The following is a 10084-nucleotide window of genomic DNA, read 5'->3' on the forward strand; positions in this document are numbered from 1 at the left end:
TTTGCCCGAGATATAAGCTTTTTTGTTTGTTTCCTTAAACATTTTTTGTACCTCTTCTAAAACTTTGTGTGTCTAATGTTGCTATTATTATTTGCATCATTGCTTTTATAGTTGATGCTATTATTATTACTATTTTGGTTTGTGTGAGTATATTTTTGATTAATGACTCAAATCTTTAATAGTTATTGGTTTATTCAGGTTTCCTATTCCTAAGTTTGCTTTGATTATTTATACATTTTAAAAAATTTAATACCTAAATTTTCAAATGTGCAGGCATTAACTTATTCTTAGCATTCTCTGATATTTTAAAAGCTTATGGTACTTGTGCTACTTCTTTTCCATTTCTGATTTTATTTATTTGTCCTTTATTCTTCATGCCCTTTCTCATTCTTGCCAACGGCCTATTTATTTTTAATAGTTTAATTTTTTTTTCAAAAAAGACTACTGTGCCTTTGTTTTCTATTTTATTAATTTCTGATATCACTATTACTTCTTTTCCTTGACTTTTTGGGTTTATACTACATTCACATTTTAATATGGCAAGGCTTTTAAAATCACATTATACTAAATATACTTTCATTTTTATTTTTAGTGTTTTATCCAGAATCAGTGGGCTGTGTTGTTTAATTGCCATATCTGTTGGCTGGCTTCCATTTTGTTACTGATTTCTAATTTCATTGAATTTTTGTCAAAGAATACAGTTTATATGTTACTGATTATTTGATATTTTTTAAACAATCTTTTGTGGCCTACAATGTGGTAAGGTTCTGTATATATTAACATTTGCTTTAAAATAAACTGAGTTATTTTTTAGGTACAGGATACTATGTATACTCAGGAAATCAATCCCATTAAATGTTTAGTTCAAACAGTAAATATTATAATATTTGTATGCTTCACCTATTATTTCTGGGAGAGGGATATTAAAAATTTCACTATGATCATCAACTTTGCAAGTTCTCTTTGTAATTCTGTCAAGTCAAAAAAAAATAATCTTATGATGCAAGACTATGTTGTCTCATTTCCTTGGGTGGATGCCTCAGAATTTAGGATAAGAATCTTTATCTAAATCTCATCTCTTGATGCCATTGGCTTTAAATTCTGTGTTCGTTTTTGACACTTAGAGTCTCTCTCTCTCTCTCTCTCTCTCTCTCTCTCTCTCTCTCTTTCTCTCATTCTCTCTCCCACCCCATCTCTGCTACATATTAAAACCAAAGACTTTAAAATTACACTTTATTCATCATTTCTTTGTGTTGGGGGGAGGGGGTCTACTGATCTAGTCCTCCCAGTATTGTTTTCACCGGAAGTTTTCCCTCGAAATTTAAAATAAGGTTCATATGAAGAATTAGTGCTTTTTCTTTCCTCCTGATACTGGCACCTCAGGTTGCATTGACAAAAAATACTTTCTGAAATTGTTTGTATTCTACACTGGTAACTCATTCCTTTCTTCTGTTCTGGTTGCCACACTTAAAGGTATTATTAAGATGTTTCACAAAGCTGCGCAGAGACTTTCTAAATATTTAGAAAGAAAACTACAAAAGTGTTCATTTATTTGTAGGGCTTTTTTTGTAGAAGAGGGATTACAGTATTTTGTATTGCTCCATAACGAGATCTAGGACTACTACATGGAAGGAATGAGGAAACTTATTTAGACTTCTCTCAAAGAGAATTTTGGAGCAATTTGTCCTGACTTTATGAAAATCAGTCACCTATTCTTGGCTGTTCAGAAAAAAGCATGGCAACCACCTGTTTGGCATGTTGTAGAGGAGATCGTTCTACTAAGATAAACACTGTCCAGCTGGAATTTAATGTCTCTTGACATTCTAAAATTCTATGAGTTGCCATAACTCCAACAAAGTCCCAGCAGATGCAAGCCTGAGGTAATTAAAGACAGAGTTAATAAGCCTAAGCCAGGTACCTCCAGTCAGTAAGTGTTCAGAGCTGCAGGTTAGTATAGGTAGGGAATACTACTGAGCTGCCCACAGTAGGAGCTTGAAGGAAAAGAAATCTCAGGTTTGGAGGCAAAAATGCCACCGGGACAACCAGGAAGACAAGAATTGTCTGGGGAGTTTGATTATATGTAGAAGGGAATCAAAACTGAAGGAGAAATAGTTGGGGGAAGCCAAAACATTTTGTTCCTTAGTAAACTCAATCTAAAATTTTCTCATCCTGTGTTTTTAATGTAATAATATAATAACATTGATATTCACTTGAAAAATATTTTTGAAGTCAATATTTTCTCATTCTTTTGATATTCCTCCCTATACTTTTCCTGAACAATTTGTATGAAATATAAAAATTTAATATTATGGGATAAAAGTATTTTGTATTTTGCAATGAATTTTATATCCACACAAGCAGTAAAAATGTATACAGGAAACTGTATTTTTAATACATCTTTTTGGAAGCACATTGTATTTTTCTAATGAACAATAAAATATTATTGAGAGATAGCATATTTATAGAATATATATTATATATATAAATGTTTTCTATGCTGTGAGATTCTTCTAAATGATAACTTGGCAAGTTCTGCTTTTAAGGTTGCATTTCTTTCATTTTAAAAGATAAGTAGACATCATACTCAGGGAATTTATTTTGAGAGAAGCAGAAACAGAAAAATGTTACCTCCAAGTTATCACACACATGTATAACCTCCACCTGCCATACACACACTCACACTTTGCTTCCTTCATTCCATACTCAGTAAATAACAGATGAGTAATTAATGAATTTCTGGCCACTAGAATACAATTAATCAAACATTTCTGAAGTCTTGCTATGTGAGAAGCATTGTGCTAGATGATATAAAAATATATAGATGAAGGAAGAAACACTGCCTTACAGGAGCACAAACTCTTTGAGATATAGACATATGCAAATATAACTCAAGTAACCCAAACAGTGGTTAAGTGGATAATTAACTTAAACTACAGTGTATACCTTTGTATCTCTCAATAGATGGCAAGCTCTAAAAGGTAGAGATTTTTCATGAATTGATGTAATCTGACAATAGGCACACCACAAAATTGTGAATAAATGCAATTATTATGCAACTAACATATTTGTACATCTCTATAACCAAAACAACCAGAATAAAAATTGATAAATAAAAACTCAGGTTATATCAGTGCAGTGAGTTTTAACTCTTTACATATATTTAATATTTAAAAAATGATGTTTCTCTCACATTCAAAGAGCTATCCAATCTAGGCTTCTTATACTTAAATGTAATATTTACTGAATCCCTACTGTTCATTGCTTCATTCATTTAACACATATTTGTTGAATACTACATTAGTTTCCCATGGCTGCTAGAAAAATTGCCACAAATTTGGTAGCTTGAAAAAACATACATTTATTCTCTTGTAGTTTGGGAGGCTAGAATCTCAAGTCAGTTTCACTGGTCTAAAATTGAAGTGATGTTAGGGTCACTCTATGTTCAGAAGCTCTGGGGTAAATCTATTTTCTTATCTTTTCCAGCTTCTAGAGCTAGAATACAATACTTTTATTTTTTGACTTGTGGCCTCTACTCTAATCTTCAAAGCCAGTGGCCCAGCCTTTTGCTTTAGTAGTCCCATTGCCTTCTTCTCTGTCAAATCTCCCTGTGCCTCCCTGTCAATAAGGACACTTGTGATTATATTTAGGGCCCTCCCAGCCAATCCTCATGTCAAGATCCTTAATCAGATCTGCAAAGTTCCTTTTTCCATATAAAGTAACATTCACAGGTTCAGGCCACAAAAATCCTCAATATCTTTAGCAGCAACTATGTGTTGGGTATTGCAGACCCAGCAGAGAATCAGAAAATCAATCTCTGGATCTGCCCTCATGGAGCTTGTTCACATTATGGGGGGTATAAAGGATGTACGCAATACACACCTGCTTTTTAATTGGGTTTTCTAACAGAGGACTGTTTTATCAGAGAATAACTATGTGGTTTTTTCCTTTTCTCTTTTAACGAAAGGAATTGTCAGCTACTTCTTAAAATAAGCTGGCATAGAAAATCACCTTATAACAGGTACTGTTGAGAAGATTTGTGGTCTCATACAAGCAGAACACAAGTCAGCTCATCTATTTTGAGAAATAACAAGGACTTTTTTTTTTTCTCTCACAAACTTTGCAAAATTTTCCTTTTATCATGGCAGGAGAAGGTAGTGTTATGGCAGAAGAAAGGTTAGGTCAATTTGGTTAAAGAATCCATCTTGGGAAGAAGAAATCCTACCCTTAATGCCTTAGGAAATGACTGTAAAAATTGGACTTTGAGTGGTGTAACATTTGGGGTGTGTCTGATTATGATATACCATTAATGCTGAATCATAATATATGGAACTTTCTTCCTTCAAAACACCAAGAGGCTCTGTATCAATAAGTAGAGTTGTTTTCCCACTCAGAAAGTGCTGCAACTCCCTGCTAACTCAACTTGCTACTACAGACATACATGTGCCTCAGCTGTTACCATGCCTATGAATAGAACAGGGTCTCCCTCAAGACAGATGGCCCATACCTAATCATTGGTGCATTAGCATCTAACAGCACCATTCAACTAGAGGTGAACTTTCTGCCATCTTTGTATGTGAAGGTAATGACATTGGACTTCTCTTCCACCTCCATCACTCGGGAATTCCATGACCTGGGCAAGTGCTTAAGTTACAGTATGAGAAGAGTTTTCACCACAGGAGTATGGCCTGTTTAGTGGAGAGTTACCTACACAGAGTTTAATCCTGGGGTGTGAGTCAATTCTTAGAAAAGCCTTAACCAATGGATCAAGAAGTCACCCTAGCTCCTGTGACCACTGTAAGGTCAGTGCATTTACACAGCTCCTGCATTTTTGTTGTGATCTGCTAAGGCCAGCTTCTTTGATCTGCATCACAGTTCATGAATTTATGTAGCGAGGAGTTAGACTGGATTCCTTATCAGGATGATGGTAGGTACTCAAGAGATCTTGATACAGATGGGAAAAAGGTTAGAGCATTAGGAGGAAAGGTGAAAGTAGGATCTCTGAATTATCTGCTGCTATAAACTAGTGGAAGCTTTAGTGTTCTACTCATAGCACTTCTTGGAATTATATTATTTCCATCCTAAACTATGTCAAGGAATACCCTAGTTCCACCTTCATGGAGCAAGATATAATATAAAGAACAAAACAACAATTTAATTAATGACGAAATTATTTCTATGTTTCATATTACTCCCTGTAAATGTAATAGAGATTAAAGGAATAAAACAAACATTATGTATAGAATAACCATGGAGAAAGCAGACTTGACATGGACATAGAAATACACCATGATGGATAACTGGACTTTTGTTCTGCAATTTATTATGTTTATTTGTTTTGTTTTTGTTTTGTTTTGCTTCTACTTAGAATCCAAAAATCCTTCAGGTTTTGGAAGAATACCATATTGTGTGTCTTTTGCACAGTTTTCCATTCAAAAAGCCAAAAGGGCTGGGTTCCACTTCAAGGATGCTAAACACAGACATGGAGGGTTAGCTAATTAGATTATCTCAACCAAAAATTTGAATCTTAAGGAAATGAGGCAGAGAATGCAAGCAGAGTTGAGAAGTTATTCATGGTGATGTCAACAGCATGGAGAGCTCAGTGAAGCTTTGAAAGTATTAATAGCAGGGCCCTAATCTGTACTGTTGTAGGAGGCTGTGTTCCCACTTTCCCAGCCCCTCTTGGTTCCTATCCATTGCCATTGCCTAATGAACTAGCCTTCACCTTCATGCCCCACTATATTCTAAAACTTTTCACATAGTCTACTTGTGTTTAGGTCTGCCAGATTGTTTCTATTGTTTACAAAAAATAACTCTGATCAATGCAATTGGAAAGGATATAGACATATCCTTTAGGATACAGACACTCATCTTAGGTGAGTGAAGAAATGAATAAAGGTATAAAATAGCATGATGTCTTGAAACTTCTAATGAAACATCTAGGGCTGGAGGAAAACAAGTAGAGTGAAATATTTAGGAGACAGACAGTGAGACTCATTGAAACAGAAACAGGGAAAAGATGGCTGAAGGTATAAATGTTTGCCTAGGTCTAGGGAATAAGGGGAAGGATCTTCGTTGCTAATGTCAAAAGAAAAATAAATGCTTGCTGCTTTTTTCATAAGATCAACCTCAAGGATACTGTGGGCTGGGGATTATTATATTAATAAGTGATAATTAGGAGAAACCAAAGGCTACTATTAGTTTACTGTGTTAGAATTGTTCTTGACAAGTATGCCACAAGAAAAATCTGTGGGTTTTATCTCCACTCTTCTCTCTTTGGATCATTTTTTTCCTTTGGACTTTCAGTGACTGATCGCCCATGGATGTGACACATTCAAAATGTCTATTTACTATACAAAATCAATTTACATGCAGCTCTTTTTCTTTCCAGGAATTCATCTATTAGATGAATGGCATATTCCTCCAGAGCTATATTTTTATTTAAAAATACATAAATATGTGCTTATAATTAAAAAAAAAGAAGAAGAAAAGAAACATCACAGAGTTAAAGTAAAAAACAAAATTTTCCTTCATTCCCCTTTCTTTAGATCACTATAGGTAACAATACATATAGTCTTTTAGATATTTTATATGATTATATGTGTACATATATTTATAAATTTATATAAGTGGACTTTTCCAATAAGTATTAACATACTAATAATGTACTCATTTATCTTGCAGGCCTTTCCAATCCTCATAAATCTTCCAAATTCTATACTGTTTTCATTCAGGAAACTATTTAAGTAATTAAAATATATATATGAGAAATAGAAAATTGTCCTGAGCAGTAATTATGGCCATGTCACATCTGAAAAAGTTGTCAGGATTCAGCATGTAAAATGTTATCTATGTGATCATTACAATAAAACATTATTTGCCTACCTTCCAGAGACATAGAAGAAAAAAAAACAATCTATACAAAAACACTTTGGAAAAAAAAGTGATGTGGAAAGAAAAAAAGAATATTGGCAACACTGCCTTTTATCAGTGCCATCTCAACAGTTTTTGCTAGTAGCAGGGGACCAGCAGAGAGTAGTCAGTTACAAAATGTAGCATTACCAGCAATTCCAATCGAGTTTATAAACACTATTGTGCAATGAATCTGACAGATACAGAGAGCAATGCAATGAGAATCTACTTATCCTAATTATTTACACTGGCAGTCATAAAGAACCCAGTTTTTAAGCAAGTGGGCATGCATTAACATATTTATAAAATAAAATCCCCTTCTCTCATTCAACATGGGAAAAATCTATTAATAATCCCCATAAACATATTAGAATAGGAAGCCATGATTATTGCAATAGATGCAGAAAAAGCATTAAATCAATTAAACAGTCACTCATGGTACAATAACAAAACATTAGGCACTGGAAACAGAACACTTAACAATCCTGATAAGGTATCTACCGAAAACCCACAGCAAACATTGCAATTCATAATAAAACTTTAGCAGTACTGCAGTAAAGGCAGGAATGAGATAAGAGTGCTATCATTACTTTCATTAAACATTATACTGGATGTTATATTAAGAGAAAAATGAATAAGTGGTTTAAAAAGTGAGAAAGACGGGAACAACTATTCCTATTTACAAAAGATATGATTACCTATATAGAACATCCTATATAGACATAACAAAGAAATTAAGCAAACAAACAAAAAATTCAGCAAAGCTTCTGGAGATGAGACCAATATATAAAAACTGATGCCCTTTTTATACATCAATAACCAATGTGAAAATATAGTTTAAAGAAAGATATCTTTAATTTTGGTACTAAAACTAGTAGCTAACATAATGGAAAATGTCCACCATTTTAATAAATGGAATTACTAAGTATTGAAGAACATGAAAGACCAGAATAAATAGATTAATATGCCATAGAAAATAAGACATTTCCCTAAAATAAACTATAAATTCAATTTTCAAATCAAATGAAAAACCCAATCAAAATCAAAATGGGCTTTTTAAAATGAATCTTGGCTGGCTCATCCTAAAATTTATATGAAAGACTGAAAAGCTAAGAAGAGTTAAAGCAATTTTGAAGAAAAATTATAAGGAAGAGGGGCTTGCAAAATGCATAAAGTTGATGGCATAGGTGTTCATTATGCTGTTATTTGTCCTTTTCTGTGTCTTAAATATTTTATAATTAAACTTTCAAACTTTTAGAAGAAAGTAAAAGACAATAGTTTATGGTTTTAGGTTGAAAAGAATCTTGTAAGCAATAAAGAAAAAAGGCATGAAATTATAATGTAAATTATTAAATTCAATGAGCTGTATCCTAATTTATAAAGCTTTTGACCATCAAAAGACACCATAAAAACTGAAAAGACAATCCAAAAACTAAGAGATAATCTTTGCAACACATAAAACTGACAAGAGAGAAGCATGTAAGCCATAAAAATAAAGATTATTTACAAAATAATTTTCAAAAGCAAACAATCCGATAAAAAATGAGTCAATATTGAGAACAGGCACTTCACAGAAACCCTAATAGCCGTAATTATATAAAAAGATCCACTCTTCATTAACAAAGGGGGAAATGCAAATTAAAAGAGCAATCGGATCCTATAGCCAGGCAAAAATGTTAAAGTCTGACAATAGCAGATGTTATGGATAATGATGTGCCAGACTAGTCGATGTGAAATGGATTTTTATATAGGTGAATCTCAAAACCTGAATGTGTAGTAAAAAAGGAAGTTACGGTGGGGGGATGGAGTATGATTCACATACGTAAGGCATAGAAAGCTAGGAAAAGAATATTTTTAGGGAACTGTACCTATATAACCATTTTCAAAAAAGCAAGAGAATGAGTATTATAAAATCCAGCGGAATGGTGGTGGGAAGGACGGAGATGATTTTGGAGAGGCCTCACTAGAAGGCTTTAAAAATACTCGTATTTTTCTGTTTCTTGAGCTCTGTAGTGGGTGCTGTAAGGCTGGTGGTGGGCACCCCTCCCCTCCCTAATGGAAAAAGAAGCCCAGGGGACCTGCCAAGGACAATGCCTGCAAGGCCCAGCTAAGTTAAAGGACAACCACACCTGGATGGTTGCCCTGATAAGAGTCTCGGTTCCTGGAGTCCACACATACCACCGGCCCCTCCTATTTCTCAATACCCACCCTAAAACTACAAGGGACAATTCCTTGCTCTTCCCACCATAAATCTTCCTGCCAAAGAACCCCCTACCCCCATCCCTAAAAACATGGATGAACCCACTCAGACTTCTGGGCGATGCGACTTTTCGGGTCTCTCTCTCTCTCCCCGGACCCGAAAATCTCACCCAGGTCCCTCTCTTGGGACTCGTTACCCTTACCCAGGAGCGCCCCAATAAAGCCTCTTTACTTATCCCTTTCAACTCTGCTCATCTTTCTTTCTCTGGCGCCGGCCAATCCAAAAAACCTTACAGGTACCTGGGTATTTTTTATTCTTCTTTAACATGTGCACATGGGATATACTCATATATGTATATTTCCAAATTAAAATTGATATAAAAAAATCTAGTGAAATTTTAAGGAGAGCCCTTACAAAATTGTTCACATCAGCAATCTCTAGCCTGTGAGTTGGGATTTCCTGGGTACTATGTAGCCAAACAAAACACAGAATTTCTTGGCTTCTAAGGTTGATGTAAGATGGACCCTTCAACTGCAACCTTTATTTCAAAAGTTCTTGTTCTTGACATCCAACTTATTTTCAATAACTTGTATTAAGTATTTCAGTGCAAATGTGATGTTATACATTTGCAGACTTAAAATGCCATTTTTCATCTGTCTTCCTTGGGCTTCCAAGTAAAGTTCCATTAAAAAAAAAAAACAACAAACAAACAAAAAAAAACCAAAATGGTTCCTCCAAGTTTGAGAACCAGCAGTGTCCCTGAGTTAAAAGGAACTTTTGAATGCCTCACATCAAAACCAAACCAAAACCAAACCCAAAACACTGTGCTCTATTAGAGCTTACCAGCTGAGCCTTACAAGGCTGTTCCCAAGAGAGGGGTGAGTGATCTCCAGCTGCAGAAACAAGACGGGGGTCCAGCCTGACTCCACCCGCGCGTAAAGACCGCCCCGCCGGCGGACCCCTCTTCCGGCCGCG

The 10084-nt window shown here is 34.7% G+C and overlaps 1 long non-coding RNA gene across 1 annotated transcript in view; it reads right to left on the minus strand.

The window, feature by feature from the left end:
• Positions 1 to 10062, minus strand: part of LOC123633082 — a 181328-nt gene extending 171266 nt beyond the window's left edge. The window contains exon 1 of the long non-coding RNA XR_006733542.1: positions 9953 to 10062. This is a non-coding gene — a long non-coding RNA (uncharacterized LOC123633082). The remainder of the gene's footprint in view (positions 1 to 9952) is intronic.
• Positions 10063 to 10084: the final 22 nt, after the last annotated feature.

This window comes from Lemur catta, chromosome 2 (assembly GCF_020740605.2).
Source record: "Lemur catta isolate mLemCat1 chromosome 2, mLemCat1.pri, whole genome shotgun sequence".
Lineage (NCBI taxonomy): Eukaryota > Metazoa > Chordata > Mammalia > Primates > Lemuridae > Lemur > Lemur catta.